The following is a 17,031-nucleotide window of genomic DNA, read 5'->3' as shown; positions in this document are numbered from 1 at the left end:
TAGCTTAAATTAATAACAGTGAAAGATTGTGTGAAAACATTGATGTCTACTTAGTAGATTATTTCAAGTTAGAAACTAGGAATAGAAGTATTTATCATTTTTTATTGCCCACCCACTCTTATGTTTAGCTGTGTTAATAAAGAGTTAACCTATAATTCTAAAGGGACTCGTTAGACATTTTATAGTTTTAGGTTGATGGGTCTTTAACCAAGAATCATGGCTGTACTCTAACTCAGAGCACAGACACCGTGCGTACAGACATCATCCAGTTATCCCTTTCCTGTCCTTGTAAGAAGACAGCCTACTTGTAGGTAAATCATTGAAATGGAAGGAAAAAGCCCACAGTTTTTTTTATTTTGTTTTAGTGTAAAATGCGGCTCCTTTAAGTCTACAAAGTGATGGTAAACTTCACAGATGGCAAAATGCTTTGGGATCCTTAGGGGAAAATAAATCCTTTTGAAGTATAAATTTGAGGAATCGAAGAACCATCACCTGGGGCCAAATTCTTATTCCCTGTAATTCCGGAAGAATTCCCACAGAATTACAGAGATTTAGAAACTGGTTAGCAAGTACTCATTTAAAGAAAAATATCTGTTAGCCAAGGAGCCTACAGTTGTTTTTTTGCATAACAAAATGCCTTATTCCACTTTGATACTGATTCAAGAATGTCCCTTCCAATACTATGTCAAAGTGAGGGCTTGCATATTTTATTAAAGTGACTTACTTGAAAAATATTGCTGTCCCTTTGCCCTCCCCCAGCTGCAAGTTCCCTTGTTGAAGCATGATTTCATAAATTTATTCTGAAACAATATTTTATTTTTCCTTTGCTCTATCCCTTCCAGCTGCAAACTCCTACCTGGCTTTGTGAGATAATTAGTACATATGTTTAAAATAAGAACTCATCTTCTCCCCTCTACTCTCCCAACTGCACGTTTCTAGCCCTTTCATGGTTTTTTCAGCTTTTTATTTGTAGTCATATTTCATAAATACAGAACAAGTTCAGAGTCTGCGGTACCTCTTTCCAAGCCCACATGTTGTCCTGACTCTCAGTGGTTCTGAATCTTGCCAGTGGAGAGTAGTAGCCCAGGGCCTTCCTCAGTTGCAACAATACTTTTAAATTCCACTATTTTTTATTTTGTTTTTGAGCTTTTCAGTCCTCAAAACATTACTAAATGAGCATTAGTGAAGGAAGGGCGTGTTCTAATACCCTGTTTTGAAGTTAAGGGGAATTTTTTTGTCTGTGCTTGAAGACAGTGGGCATCCTACCTTTTGAACTAATCCTTTAGTAGGCAATCTATAATTCCTTCATATTAAAGATGTAAGTATATGAAAGTGTTTCGGTTACTGAGAAGACACACTTGGCTCTACTTTGATAACACTTGATGTATATATGTTTTTTCACTTGTCAAATTTGCAAAGAAATTCTCTGTTGTTGGCAATTTATGAAAAGACATTACAAATAATCAAATGTTCTTGATCATAGAATAATGGATTGACATTTCTTTTATATGTTCCAGCTTCGATTCTATTTACTGGTCATCTTTCTAAGTATTTTGAACATTTCTGCTTAGTAAAATATCAAGTCTAGGAAATCCTTCTATGTTATGACTATAGTTGAACCTTGAACAAAACAGGTTTGGACGACATGGCTCCACGTATATGTGGATTTTTTTATATAAATACAGTACAGTACTGTAAATATATTTTCTCTTCCTTATGATTTCCTTAATAACAGACTCTTTTCTCTAGCTTACTTTGCCATAAGAACACAGTTATAATACATATAATGTACAAAATATGTGTTAATTGACTATGTTCTCAGTAAGGCTTCTGGTCAACAGTTAAGTTAGTTGTTAAGTAGTTATTAGTAGTTAAGTTTGGGAGGAGTCAAAAGTTATAGGTGGATTTGTGACGGTGCAGGTGTTGGCACCCCACTCCCCATGATGTTCAAGGGCCAACTGTACTATTATTTTTATTTAACTTATAATTTTATTAGACTATTAAACCCTAAACACTTGGAAATAAGCATAAGCCTAATTAGACATTAAATAAATCATTTAAAGTCTAGAGAAGGTTCGGTTTGTGTGTGTGTGTGTGTTTATGGTATTGTCTATATGAAACATTAAAGGGGCTTTGACTTTCTCCCTTTGCTTTTCCACTTCATGGCTGGAGTGAGCTTTCCAAATTACAAATTTGATGGTGCCTCTCCCTTTAAGACAGAGTTCTAACAGGACCTGCAAGTCTATGATTCACAGGAGCGCTTATCTTTACCTAGTACATGGTGCTTCTTCTTTTTCCTATTACATGTTTTACTTGGATAATTTATTCAGCCCGCATGACTTACTGAACTTCTCAAGACAGACAATGTGGCTAAGTTCCAACAGCACTCAGTATTTATTCTCACTATAACTATCGCTATTCTGAATATTTTGGGTTGGTATGATCCTTCACTGCCCATTCCCACCCAAACTGAAAGATCCTATCTTTTCCACCATTGTACATCTAGTGTCTAGTGCAATAACAAACACAGAGTGGGTGTGTAGCAAATATTACTTGAATAAATGAATGAATGTTGATTTATAAATCCTTTGAAGTCCCTCTCAATCATATGCAGTATGATTCTACATTGCTTTTTATGGAGCCCACTTAGCTTTTAATGGTGCTAATTAGAGAATACTTCTTTCGTTTTGACCCTGTTTTATCAGAGGCTGAAACATAGGTAGGAACATAACTAGTGGAGTGCTTTGGAGTTGAATCAAAAAGGTGCAGTCTTAAAAAGAGTAAGGATCAGGAGATGATATGAGGGTCTAGTTTGGGAAGTTTCTCATTTTGAGAGCTGCTGTTTCCCAAGGAATTAACAAACCTGTATAATAACATGCAATTGCCTCCTGCTGTTTATCTCAAGTCTTAACAATATCAAGTATGCCGTTATATGTTACACTTGGCATGTGGCATGACTTCCATCCACTCACACACCAGTTCCTAAACTTCACTGCACACTAGAATCAGCAGATGCCCAGGCTCCCCTTCAGACCAATTAAATCAAATCTGGTGTAAAATCCAGACATTCTTAGGTTTTATTTTTTTATTTTTATTTTTTTAAAGATTTTATTTATTTATTTATTTGACAGAGAGAGACAGCCAGCGAGAGAGGGAACACAAGCAGGGGGAGTGGGAGCAGAAGAAGCAGGCTCCCAGCAGAGCAGGGAGCCGGATGCGGGGTTTGATCGCAGGACCCTGGGATCACGCCCTGAGCTGAAGGCAGATGCTTAACGACTGAGCTACCCAGGCGCCCCTACATTCTTAGGTTTTAAACCTCTTCAATCAATTACAATGTGCAGCCAATTTGAGATCCACTGCCCTTGAAGATGACAACAGAAGTGTTGATTTGGAATCATGGTAAACGCCACGAGCACGCTCAAGGAGAGGCATCATTGGTTCGAAAACCACCTCTAGTGGTGAGCCGTAGCACCACCACATGAAGGTATTTGACTTCTTATCATAACATTCCTTTTTTGTAGTGGTATAATTTAAAATTATATTTATTTTAAAATACTAATGGAGCTGCACATGAAGTCACTCTAATCACATTCAGGAGTGCTGAAAGAAATGACTACATCGGCAAGGAAAGGCAAGACATATGAAAAACAATCTGTTTCCCTACCGCCACCTTCCTTAAGCCCATGCTGAAAAAGAACTTAAATTTTCTGTGACTATATAAAGAGGAAATGGAGCCCCCGTTACTCTTGAGTCCACGGACACAGAAGTATATTGAATTCCGTGCAGGAGCTTCAAGCACAAACTTAAACATCAATGCAAATCTCCTATTTTAAAAATGAATTCAGGATTATTTCACTGGGGAAAAATCATTAACCTCAAAAAAGCAAAGTTCCTATGATAGTCGTTAAAAGAAAGTACATCTACTTATTTTATCCATTAGCTCTGATATTTGAAGTGAAGTTTTATTTTAAAGAATTTTTTCGCTTTACAACGTTTAAAACACTGTCCCTTTGAAAAGTTTTCACAGTCTATCAATGTTCGATGTATTTGTCCTATTAACACTCCTTTTATTTCCCTCCACATTCCCCTTCAAAATAATTACAACGAAGAAGGTTCAGATTTCATTTCAATTCACTCTCAAAATGCTGTACTTCTCAATCAAATTTTAGAACAATATTTTTGCCAAAAGGTTCTTATTTAACAGGTACATGTTTCCTTGATTTTCATTTGTCTTTGCTTTGTACAAAGGCAGGACACAAGGCAGAGATTGTCACCTGCCCTTTCACTTCTCTCTCTGGGGTCAAATTGGCAGGTACACAGTATGGGTGTGGGGGAGGGGATGAGCAGAGAGTAAAAAGAAAAGTGGAAACCCCTTGTACCCAATTCAGTCATCAAATGAATCATGTAGAGTATAATACTTGACAAATACTCTCTTAACATGATCTGGGGGTCACTAAAGATTTCAACCAGATCCCCAAAATCCGGCCCAGACAAACAAACCTTCTTGGTTGCCAAGAGATTGCAGAAGGTGTTCTTTTTCCCACAACCAGGTGCTGTTAAGCATGGAAAGAGGCTCTGAAACCAGGGAGGACTTCCTGCCTGGGGTTTACTTAGGTATACTGAAAAATCAACTGCTTTGAAATTATTGAGATGTTGAAATTTCTCCTTCTGAATCATGCTGTAACACCCTACCCACATCACCAAAGTTATGTATTCAAACATGATTATCATTAATAACAGAAGAAAACTGCTTGTTTTTTTAAATCATTTTAATGTGAGCCCTCAAACCATTACCTTCTAACCCTTTAATTTTTATTTCCGACGTTTATCTTCTAGCTCATTAGAGACATTGTAGCTCTTTGATTACCTTCTTAGCTCTTTAGTTTTTATTTCCAGCATTTTCTTAAATGTTGGAATTGCTCTTTGAAGCCACAACTGTTTTTTTACGCAGGAGTGTGCTATTTATTTTAAACTCCCATTGGCATTGTGATTCCAGTTTCTGTATGGTTGTGCTGTTTTAAAACAGGAGACTATGGTCTTCCCCAAGGAGTTTCTTTAGTCTGCTGCCAGTTTTGGGAGCACTGCTCTAGAAGCAAAAGTGTTTCTTAAATGAGATGGAAAAACGTCTTCTTGAAACTAGTGCACCTTAATCAGTGGAAGAAGACACTTCATGGAACTCCACTGATGATCGTATGATCATTAGTATAATTTGGTTAATAAGGAGCTATGCATCCATTAGAAAATAAAACCAAAATAAAAAGCTCTGCATTTATCCCCACTTAAAAAAATCTTTGAAAATACCCTCTACCTCTTTAGTTGCAAGTTCAAAATAATAATGCGGCTGGGACTCATGGGGTGTGTAGGCAAATGAAGAGCATGGTGCACGCCCAATACCACATAAGGAAGAAAGGATGAGATGACAGAGCATCACTGAAGTAGTCCCACGTGGTTTGGGAGAACTGTGTTAAAGGCGTTGAGATGGAAGCAACAGATCTAGGTTTTTCTGTTGTTGTTGTTTCACATTTTAAAATTTTCTATGTACTATTTTTTGTTTTCTCTTGCTCTCATAATAAATGACCACAAACTTAGTGGCTTAAATCAACATGTTAATTATCTTACGGATTGGGAATTTCGGCACCGGTCTCCCTGGGCTAAAATTAAGGTGTAGTAGGGCTGAGTTCCTTTCTGGAGCTCTGGGGGAGAATTCATTTCCTGGACTTTCGTGGTTTCTATAGACTGCCCACGTTTCTTGGCACCTGGAACCCTTTTCCTCCATCTTCAAAGCCAGTAATAGAAGGTTTTCCTTTCACATTGCATCTCTCTGACCCTTCTCCTCAGTTACAAACATCTCCAAGTTTTATAGTCCTTTCAAGTCTAGGCTGGAATGCTCTTCCAGTTGTAAAGGCCTATGTGATTGGGTTGGACCTGCCCAGATATTCTAGAATAACCTTCCCATCCCAAGGTCTTTAATATCTGCAAAGTCCCTTTTGTCATGTGAAGTAATGTATTCACAAATTCCAGGGATTAGGGTGTAGACATAGTTGTGGGCCTTAATTCTGCCTACTATAGGATGCATGATATTTAGGCAGTAATTTATATACCACATCTTCTATAATTTTTTTGAATTTTAAGAATTACATAAGGAGGTAAATTAAAAACTTTATTAGAAGTATATTTTGTCAACTGCAGATGACTTGTGGCTAGTGGTAGAATAGATGTTAACAGATTCTTAATTGGGGCTTTGGTCTAAATCACCCTTGAACATTTCATTGGAAGACACTATGGTGAAAACTAAGCTAGGTCTATCAATAATAACGAACATATACACCTGTTTTTTCTTCACTACTGGAATAGATCACCAGCACTGTGATCTGCCTAAGCACCAGGTACAATAGTTAGTAGATGAAAACTGTATATTTCTAAACATTTGAATCACAGTGAAATGAGACACCATAATATTACAATACACTTACAGTGCACATTGGAGTTGAGTGAGTAATTCAATAGCATATTCACACACCGAATCCTTCACTCACTCTGATTATATGGTCTGGAATGGTGGGCTTAATTTAAATTGTTCTCTCTCTTGAATTCTATTTTATAGATTCTTGCTCTCTCTCTCACTACACTTAATATTATAAATACAAGTTATAGTGAACTGTGTTGCTTCATCAACTTGAATTTTGACCATCGCTCATAAGAAAAGAAATAAGTAAAACAAATAGGGACTAAGAATTTCATCCCTCTGAGTTTTCCCCCCATCTAATAGTTCAGTTTGGAATGCAAGACTTATACAACTTCTAGAGCTGTGCTTCTCAAATTATAATGTGCATACAAATTACCAGGGGATCTCATTAGAATACAGATTCTGATTCAGCAGATCTGGGGTAGAGACTAATATTTTTTTATTTAAACAAGGTCCCAGGTGATGTGATGATGATGGACCCAGTTTGAGATATTTTAGTTGTATCTTGCTAATGATTTGTTGTTGCTATGGTAACTCAACTCTGTAGGAAAGGAAGCTGCAGGTACAGGCATTTGGTGTATGTGGTTGGCTGAGGAGTCAAAGGGGCAAAGCTACCATCTGTGGAATTAGACTGAATTCCCCCATGTCAGAACCCCACCAAGGCAAAACTTTAGGGCAGTGTCACCAAGCCTTGGATAGCCCTTGGCTCAATGATAGTGAAGGCTGATGGGATTGCTTGCTGAGATGGGGTTGATCCCAAGGCCTCTCCAGTTGGCCAAGGGCACATGGAGGCCTGGGGTATGGCAGGGAGAGGGACTGAAGCATGAGCACTTCTGTTAGGACTGGAATGATGGCAAATGATGCCTGGGCAGAGTGAAGCCAGAGGAAAGTCTGGTGGAGGACTATAGCAAGTCCTATGCAGATCCCTCATCTGACCTAGATAGAGGAGAGAAAGACTGAGTCATTTAGTAGCTGGTTCCCTTCAGTTTCCCTTAGAATAGCGGGTACCATGGAGAATGCCCTGTGAAAAGGAAGGCAGAGATCTACAAGCCAAGGACTGCTAAAGATTGCCAACAACCATCGGAAACTATGGGAGAGGCAAGGAGCAAATTCTCCCTTAGCACCTTCGGAAGGAACCAACTCTGCCACCACCTTTAAGTAACAAGACTTTAGTGGACTTGAGCTATGAAGGATCTTACCTTCAATCCATCCATAATCCTGTGGTAGATGTGTGAATTATATACTATTAATCATTTATGGAATATGATAACTTATCTCACCTATTCTAAGCATTTAATATGTTATCTAATTTAATACCTATAATGGTGCCAAGAGATGGGCATTATCCCATTTTACAGAAAAGGAAACAAAAGGTGAGGAAAGTCCAATTATTTGTCCAAGATCACTCAATTTGTACATTGCACAGCTGAATTCAAATACATCTATTTTTTTCTAGGATCTGGAATTTTAATCACTGTGCTATAGTAAACATTTCAACAGGGAGTCAACTCCAGATATTAGAGTATTAGAATGAGATTGATTTTTAATTTTTATACCATTTTTAGGGCATAGCAACTTTGCTGTTGGCTCAACAGTTGTTCAATGACTAGTGGTTTTCTCTTCCTTTTTCTTTTTCTTTCTTTTTTCTTTTTGGCAGTAGAAATCATTGAGCCAGCAAAGCAGAAGCATGTGAAGCCCTCCAGCAGATAAACATTTTCCATTCACATTTTGAAGAGAGTAAAAAAGCCAAATAAAAGAACCCAAATGGCAAACACTGTAAAGCCATTCCTTCATAAAAATAAATTTTTGGTGAAGAGGTCTTTCATTTGGAAATTAGATCCAGCTTCTGCTTATGGAAAAAGCAAGTAAAAGGCAGGGAGAACCAGTATGTCTGCTAACTGTATAGCCACACGGTGATACTTAGAGCTCCAGAATGAAAAAATGTAGACTTAAGAGATTTGAACAATTTGTTTGCATATCTATGCACTGTGAAATCAGGCATTGCAAAGAAACAGTGTCTTGTAGCTAGTTCAGAATGATATAATTCAGGACAGATTTTTTTTTTTCTCTCCAACACATGGTTTTGAAATCGAAGATTTATTTGCTTTGAAGGAAGATGGAAAAGTCATTATGGACCAAGTGCAAAAAATTAAGCTCCGAGTAAGATTTTCATGGCACGTAACATTTCACTTCCTGCTTATCTTTGATTGGATGGGCATATTTCTTGTCAGCAAAGACCAGTAGGTTTTCCAGAGCTGAGGTCTGTGGTAGTACAGTGAAGGTAATATAATGATAAGGCTTTCCCGTTCCAAAGGACAGTGATTTTTGTCTGATGTGAATTTGAAATGTTTATTTTTCCTAATTATTCTAGAAATTGTCTTTATGCATTGCTATATGCCTTAACCTTATGGAAAACAAGTAGCTTTTCATTCCTTTAAGTTAAAAAAATAGTTCATTCTTTTGTACACATAAGCAAGACAAGGAACCGAATGGTGTGAGAGGTGGCAATCCATGATCTCTGCGCTCTAGGACCTTAAAACCTGCAAATAATCTGGGTTAAGAGGAATGAAAAAGAAAGAGAACACACTATTCTTTACGGAGCACACAACACTTGCCAGATTTTGGGCTAAGATCATTAAGTATATCATTTAATCCTCACAACAGTCTAATTGATTTAAGCCTCAGTTCATTGCCTCAAAAGGCAATTTCCTTAATTTAGTCTTGTAAGTATAAATATCATCATATAAGAATTAAATTGTTTATTTAGGAGATTCTTGGAAGATGAAAGCCTTTAGGATTACAAAGATCTATCTATTAGTTTCCTAGGACTGCTGAAACAAGGTATCACAAACTGGGTGGCTGGGAACAACAGAAACATATTCACTCATAGACGGGGGGAGAAGTCTGAAATCAAGGTGTTGGCAGAACCACGTTCCCTGTGAAGGTTCTAAGGAGGCGCTCTTTTCTGCCTCATCCTAGCTTCTGACAGTTGTTGGCAATCCTTGGCGTTCCTTAGTTTTGTATGTACCTTTGCACATTGTCCAGGTTGGGGATGGAGAGTTATAACAACCACTGGTCACATTGGGGCTTTGTGTTTCGAAGCTGAGAGTAAGCTTTTATTTTTACTTTTTTATTTGTTTGTTTTGTTTTTAGCAGAGAAGAGAGCCCTATCTATATGATATGGGAGAAGTCAGGAGAGGTCAATCCACAGACCAGTCATACCTGATTTTTTCCTCCCAGGAAGCTTCAAGTCTAGGATCTTAGAACAAGTGGCAGTTACTACAGGTCAGGTAGTTGTGGGACTAAGAATAACATAGATTTTATAGATGGTGTGAACTAAACTTCTAGTTGTGTCACCATGGACAAGAGACTTAATTCAAATTTCAGTTTCTTCATCTGTAAAATGGAGATAATACACATGGCATAAGGATTTAATGAACTAATACATTCAAAGTGTCCAGCATCACACCTGGCACATAATAGGCCATAGAAGTGTCTTCTCGTTGTCCTTTGGCTTCCGTGGGTACACCACATCTCAAAGGGGTCACAGTCTAGGAAATCTGATACAGGACCCCTCTCTTAGCATGTAGAAGGAGGAAAGAGGTAAAATGAACCATGATTAGCATATAATACAAGAGAAGATCCTGAACTGTCACCAAATAACCAATCAATGGATGCGGGTTCAAATGCCCTTTTGCTCCTTGCTTCGAAGTCCCAATTATGAGCAATGTTTCAGGTGCTAAAGGTAGTGAAGTAGCCAGTGCTACAAAACTGGTGGTGCAGATTTGACAAAGATTGAAAAGCCCATAATCATTTTCCAATGTTGTAAACAAAATTCTTTATTCTAATTGAAACAAGTGCTATATAGTTGACGAATTAAACAGAAATACTGTAATTTAATCTCTAGTTATTAACATCAATCCAAACCTATTGAACTGTGGTTTTGCAATTTATAACACTAGCAAAGAAAAATCCATAGTAAAAGCAAATTTCCCATTCAAATAGAAGACTATTCTTAAAAGTAAGAATTTATGAGATCTATAACAATATATCTTTGATTACTTATAAAACTGCGCATTGTTTTAAGTATTTTAGTCTGTTGATCTTTAGATTTCTATTTTATCACCCCTTTACACACTTTCCTTTTCTCCAGTTACATATGCTCTTATCACCCCTTTATGTATTTCTTTTTACATTACGTATTTCATCATCATGCTTATTCATTTTCATGGCGATAAGGTTTCAAAACATTCCCCTTCCGTTCACAGGCACCATTCTTTCTACCATAATTATTTGAAGAGTTGAAATCTTACCAACTTAAAATACTCCAGTTTATACTTAAATTTCCATGATACATTTGTCTATGGAATATTTAAGTTAAAAAGATGAAAAAATACAAAAATTAGAACTTACATATTTTAATTAGCTATTTGTCTTTCATGTAGCCATATCCTTTCTAACTGAAGAAATGAAGATTGAATCAGAAAAAGGAGTCCCCTTAAAAAAGATATATGGATATCTAAGTATGTTCCTACACACCCACCCTCCACATGCCCCCCCCCACATTTAAATATTTTCTTCATAAAGTAGCATCACATCTAATGCATATTTAAAACCCTACACTCTGTGGTGACCCAGGTCTTGGGCGAGGTGATTCACATACCTCAGTGGTTATTCTTGAAGCCCATCTAGAAAGTAGGAATAGGGTGTTATCATTAGGAAAGTAAAGTAATTTGCCTAAGAACACAGGAGCTAAGCACTGAGGTGCAGGTGTGAATCCAGGTCTTTCTGATTCCAGAGTTTGTATGCTCCCTTGTAGCCAGCTCTGCCTTTTATTTCCCCTAAAGAAACAAGGTGGATGACGCTAAGGAGTCACTTGACTTGTATATCGGTTAAATCAGTGATCCCCATTTTTAATGCTTCAGTTGTTCCTCTGAAAGTTTTTCACATAGTACTCAAGAAGCTATTTTTATCAGTTGCAAAGCCACATGCTTATAATAATTTATGTCACAACAAAATTACTTGGGATTTTATTGCCTCAAACATAAGCTTTTTAGTATGGTTCTCAATATGAACTATTATTTAATGCTTTCGGTAATTTGAGCAAATAAACTGATTTTTCTTTCTAAAGAGGATATAGGGTAGTTTTTCTGATTAGCTATAAGCTACTTAATATGGCTCATCTTCAGAAAAATTGACAACAAATTTATCGAACATGTACTTTTAGGAAGTATTAGTGATATTTTATAGAACTGTTTCTTTTATGGGAGAATCCATTTATTATTATTATCATAATTAAGATTTTAATAATGTAAAAATTATCATAATTATTAAAATTATTATCATCATTTTAAAAATCACTGTTCTTTTCTGACTAGAGCTACTGAATTAAATAAGATTTGTTATAAAGTTCTATTGGCGTCCACTCCAGAGATTGCTTTTGGAAGACACATTGACTGGTTGTCCTTAAGGAAGTAAAGGAAGGGATGAAAATATATCTTTATGCCCTTGCATACCCAAAGTAATTACAACAATTTTACAGAAAAATATGGATATACTTTATGTACCCTTCTTCCAGAAGAAATTTAAGCAAAATAACTTGTTTGGTGGCCAGATGGAAGGCCACCACATTGTGAGATTGAAACAGAATGGACTAGAAAAACCCAGTACATTCAAAATAGATTAGAAAATATGATTCATCTTATTTTGTGGGAAAACAGGATGTCTTGACAACTGAGAAGAAAAGAAAGCATCCCTTCGCTTGGATATTTCAAGCTTTCTATGCCAGTTGTTTAGCATTCTCCTGCCTCACCTACTTAAATGTTCACGGAAAGGGTGTTTCATATGGCGAAGGAGCTCCGTATCATTCATGTTCTTGAACGGTCCTGACAGCTTTAAGATTGTAATTCTAGAAACAGGAGCCTGGTATTAAGCATCTGCACATGTTCTCCATTATTTCCTCCAGAAGAAAACAATAGCTGGGTAAGATTACGCTCTAATGGAATCCATTTTCACTAAATAGGTACATTTAGTCAGATGTAATTTGGTAGACCATAAAAGAGAAAAAGAAGAAACTATTTAAAATGAGAAGGGCAAGTATAATGCCTATTAAAAAGTGTCAGAGTACTGATTATGTGTACATGTGTAATTGCAGACCTGAATATTTATTTCAATACACCTGAGTCTTGGAGATTTTTTTCAGAAGAAAAATCAGTATTTAAGCTACCTGGACCTTTATCAAGGATGCTTTGGTTTGTTGACCTAATGAGTTCCCATCCTCCAATAACTTTTTTGAAAGAAATCACAGGGAAGATTTTCAGCTGCCATGGTAAAGGAAAAATTGAACTCTAAGGAAATTAAGAAACATAACTCGCGGGGCATCTAGACAGCTGACTGGCCCCAGACAACCTGTTGATTCTCTTGGTAATTTCCTACATTTCAGGAGGAATTGAATGTATTCACTTGAAATCTTTCACTTGAAAGTCAAATAGAATGTATAAAGAGAAAGCGTATTTGTCATTCTGGATCTTCAAAGCCACAGCTGTTAAAAAACCTGAAAACCATTTTACAGGATGAGCAAATAATTGAAACTTTTTAACCTGGAAGGAATGTCTAGCAATATTTTTAGTATTGCCATGGGGTGATTGTTTATAACTTCATTCATTCATTCATTCATTCATTCAACCATTTATTTAACAAACATTTCTTGAGAGCCTACTGTGTGTCTGTGCCAGAGGCTGAGGAGATAGAAAGAGCTCTTGTTATAGCTAGTATGATGGGGATAGTTATTCTTCGTAACTGGAAGAAAGAACTGAGAATGATGGGGAGGCATTGAAGAGATTCAAACTTGCAATTTGCATTAGGTAAACATTTCTGAAAATCAGTGACTTTATAAAAATAATAGGCTATTTCATGTTATAAAACTCTCTGAGTCTTTTCTAGAGGTAATTGTGTGCCAATTTAGAGGGAATAGTTAATACATGATAGCTGGTGAAAACTTCCACGCTTCCTCCCAACTCAATGACTCATTTTTAAAATCACATATAATTTATTATTAGTCAAATTAAAATGAGCTTTTCAGAGTTAAACTTGGCCTACAGAAAAGGCTAAACTAGGTGTCCAGCAGACGCTCTTCAGAGAAGCAGGAAACAAACCTACCGGTTGTATTGCTGTCACACCTGCCTCAGAAAGGAGAGAGCCCATGTTGTGCAGCTGTTTTCCCCCATCCTGCTAGTTTTTAGACTAGCACAACAAGTCACCGAGGGAACTATGAAAACCTGTCTCCATCCCATGACCCAGTAATTTTGTGTGTGAGGTTAATCACCAGACGTTGCCCTTTCTTTGATGTCTTGGAGTGTGAAGGTAGTTGTGGCCTCCAAGATCTGTCAACTCTAACACCCACGTGATTTCATAGTTTACCTTAGAACTCTGGCCTCAAAAGAACTTCATTCAAAAACCTTTCTTCATAGCATACTAAACTTACAATCCGCTGTCTATGAGAGGCATTCCGTTATCTTTCCTAGAAATAGAATGGAATCCTTATCAGAACACTTGAAGTAAGAAATCCCTAAGTTTATACTTTTCCCCCTATATTTGCATATTCTGTCTTCCATAAATCAAAGCCTAGGCTCTTTTTAAAATCTGATCTATAAATTACTGTAGATGGGGCCAGCTTTGTATCTGAACACTCACCACTTAAGAGATTACGTGACTTTGAAGATCCAGAATGACAAGTATACTTGGTCTCTATACATTCTGTTTGACTTTCAAGTGAAAGATTTGCAAAGTAGACCTTTTTGGTTTTTAATGCATTCACTTAATGCTTCATAATGCTTCCCTCAACCTCCTTTAAGATCTCCCAGTATCACAGAATTCAGTCTGGGACACATAGTCACGTGGCTAAGTAAACGTATGGCAGTAATTTTTTTTTTTTAATTTCACACGGCAAAGGGACTTAAAGGTACATAGAGTCCTGTTCCTCAGTGGCCTCGTTCTACATGTGAGAATGGTCTGTTTTCCTGACAACATTATGTAGGTTTATGAAAATTCATATTGGCGAATTTATTTTTTTAAAGACTCCTTCAGCAAAAAGTAAGTAAGAGCAAAATAAATTCTTTCTCTGTGTTTTATTTCGGGGAAAACAATAGAACAAACATCCACTGACATTTGTACCTAATCTGAAAATTAAAAAAAAAAAAAAGACAACAATAAGACATTGGTGAAATTTCTGAGATAAAGTCTAATTTTAACATATACTTTCTTATATAAAGTAGTAAGTAGGAAAAAGACTTTCAAAACTCAAATCAACATATTTACAATAATGTTTATAGCTAAAGGAAAATAAAAGGATTAAAAATACTATATATTTTAATTCCTAAATCAATAGTTCTGAAGGATATTGTCTAGAAAATGAAATTAGGACTATAATTAATCTTAATATAACATTTAATAATGTTAAACTCTGGAAACGTTAAAGAGGAAACAAATTGGATTATAGGAAATTACTATTTTAGGTAGTAGTTCTAGGATTATATGTAACTAATACTGTTAATGATATTAATAATATTTATAACAAATGAAACCAATTTTTAATAAAATAATATGCCAGTCTTGAGAAATTGTCAGTGGCAGAATAAGCATATTTTACTGCAAAAATGAATGGGGAAGAAAGAGCTACCGTCTCCCTAAAGCTGTCTGAGCAGAGTGAACTGTATGTACCCATGTGTGGGTCAAACAAGAGCCCTTGTGGTAGTTGCTGTAGCTTCAGGGGTGCAGGACGGTCCATGGAGGACACCAGGACTTCAAAGGAGAGCAGCTGGGGGCCAGATGGGGCCAGTGGTAGCCATGAGAGCGTTATTTTGGTAAGTTCCTTAGCAAGGTCTTCTTGTTTTTCCCTGGTTACTCTCTTATTATTTACACAAAGAAAGTCATGATACTGAATTATAAAAGAGAAGCAAAGAATTGGTCTCTAACCCTCAAATTATTTATCTGCAATAGCTGACTCACTCAGAACAACCCACTCTTTGAGTTATTTAATTGAGAATTATTAGAAAGTTCAATTGTGAACTTGCAATAAGGATGGTTTGTGTGTGTGTGTGTGTGTGTGTGTGTGTGTGTGTGATTGTTTTGAAAGACTCCTTTCTGGAAGAAAGAGGATGGATGTGTCTAAATCCTGGACTGAAATTGTAGAAGTGGACTTTGAAAAATTATCTTCAGCAAATGTAAGCAAACTTTCAGATGTGTTGCGGCCACTCTGGTGTTTGGGAATAGCAACGCACGGGCATTGCATTGCAAGCTCTGAAAGCTTGGCTTTTGTCCTTAAGAGATCTTAGATGGGTTGGGAACAACCCAGAGATAAAGAAAGTTAAATGGCCCCACTTGGTGAGAAGAGAGGAAGGCATGTGAAGTTAATAGTGGAGAGGCTGCTAAATACAGTGTCTGCTGGCAGTTTCCATAAACCACAAAATGCTCTTTAAGTTCTTCAAACCAAATTACCTCAACCACTAGATAAGGTTTCAATGCATGATATTATTATGCCGCAGGCTTTTTCCCCCCTTCCAAGTTAATATCTTTGTTTTGATTTTGGCTGGGGAAGTTCCTTTGTTGGTCAGCCACAACATTTCCATTAACTCACATAAATTCCCCATCTCACGATGCCTGCCAGTTTTCTCCCTGCCCAAACAGGATAGATAACATTAGCAGTGTTGCGTGAAACATCTAAAATTAAAATTATTTTTCCCACAGCTTCCGACCACTGGATTGTGACTAACTTCAGTATTATTCACTACCTTCCTAATCAAAGCAATGGACTTGGGAATACTTTTTATTTTAACTAGGAACTCAACCTTTATGTATGATATTAGAAATTATTGATAAGTTTTAAAAAAGAAAGGAATACCCGAGTTGCTTCCGAGATTACTTTTTGATCTTGTGAAATCAAGGGTGCCTGTTCTGGCTGCCCAGAGCAGTGGTCCCTGAGAACTTGTATGGCTTCCCCATTCAGCACCTAAGGGCCTGGAGTTACCCCTTCGGCCTCAGAGGCCTAATCCAGCAATCCAGTTAGTCCACAGTCCAAGTGGCTGACATATTTACTAAATTGCTATTGGATGTGAAGCAAATTGGTCCTTGTGGATACCGTGGCAGTGACTACATGGGTAAAGTTAGCTAGTATTTCATGGTTTAAATAAACTAAAGAAATGAGTCTATTACTGTGATACCTAGGAACTTCCATTTCTTGAGCATTTTACCATATATCAGGCATGGGCCAAGTACTTCAAATACATAATTTCTTGAATTACTGACAACAAGCTAGAGAGATGAATATTATTTTTCAAATTTTACAGATTTATAGGCACAGCTCCTTTAAACAATTTGCCTGAGGGTATATTGTAACCAATAAAAGAGCCAAGATTTACACGAGACACCAAAGGCTGTGCTCTGAATCATTGCTCCATGCTATTTAATTGAACCCCAGTTAGCCAGGCTTTGGGAAGAATGGGAAAGAATAACCTTCTTTGCACTTGAACTGGTTTCAGATTCAAAGGATCCCAAGGAGAGGTATGTAC

The 17,031-nt window shown here is 36.9% G+C and overlaps 1 protein-coding gene across 1 annotated transcript in view; it reads left to right on the top strand.

Annotated features, from left to right (window-relative positions):
• DKK2 (dickkopf WNT signaling pathway inhibitor 2) overlaps positions 1 to 17,031 on the top strand; it is a 96,447-nt gene that overhangs the window by 24,441 nt on the left and 54,975 nt on the right. The gene's annotated exons all lie outside the window — the stretch shown is intronic.

This window comes from Ursus arctos, unplaced genomic scaffold (assembly GCF_023065955.2).
Source record: "Ursus arctos isolate Adak ecotype North America unplaced genomic scaffold, UrsArc2.0 scaffold_11, whole genome shotgun sequence".
Taxonomy (NCBI): Eukaryota; Metazoa; Chordata; class Mammalia; order Carnivora; family Ursidae; genus Ursus; species Ursus arctos.
Note: the sequence above shows the minus strand (reverse complement) of the source record. Positions and strands in the feature narration are given on the sequence as shown.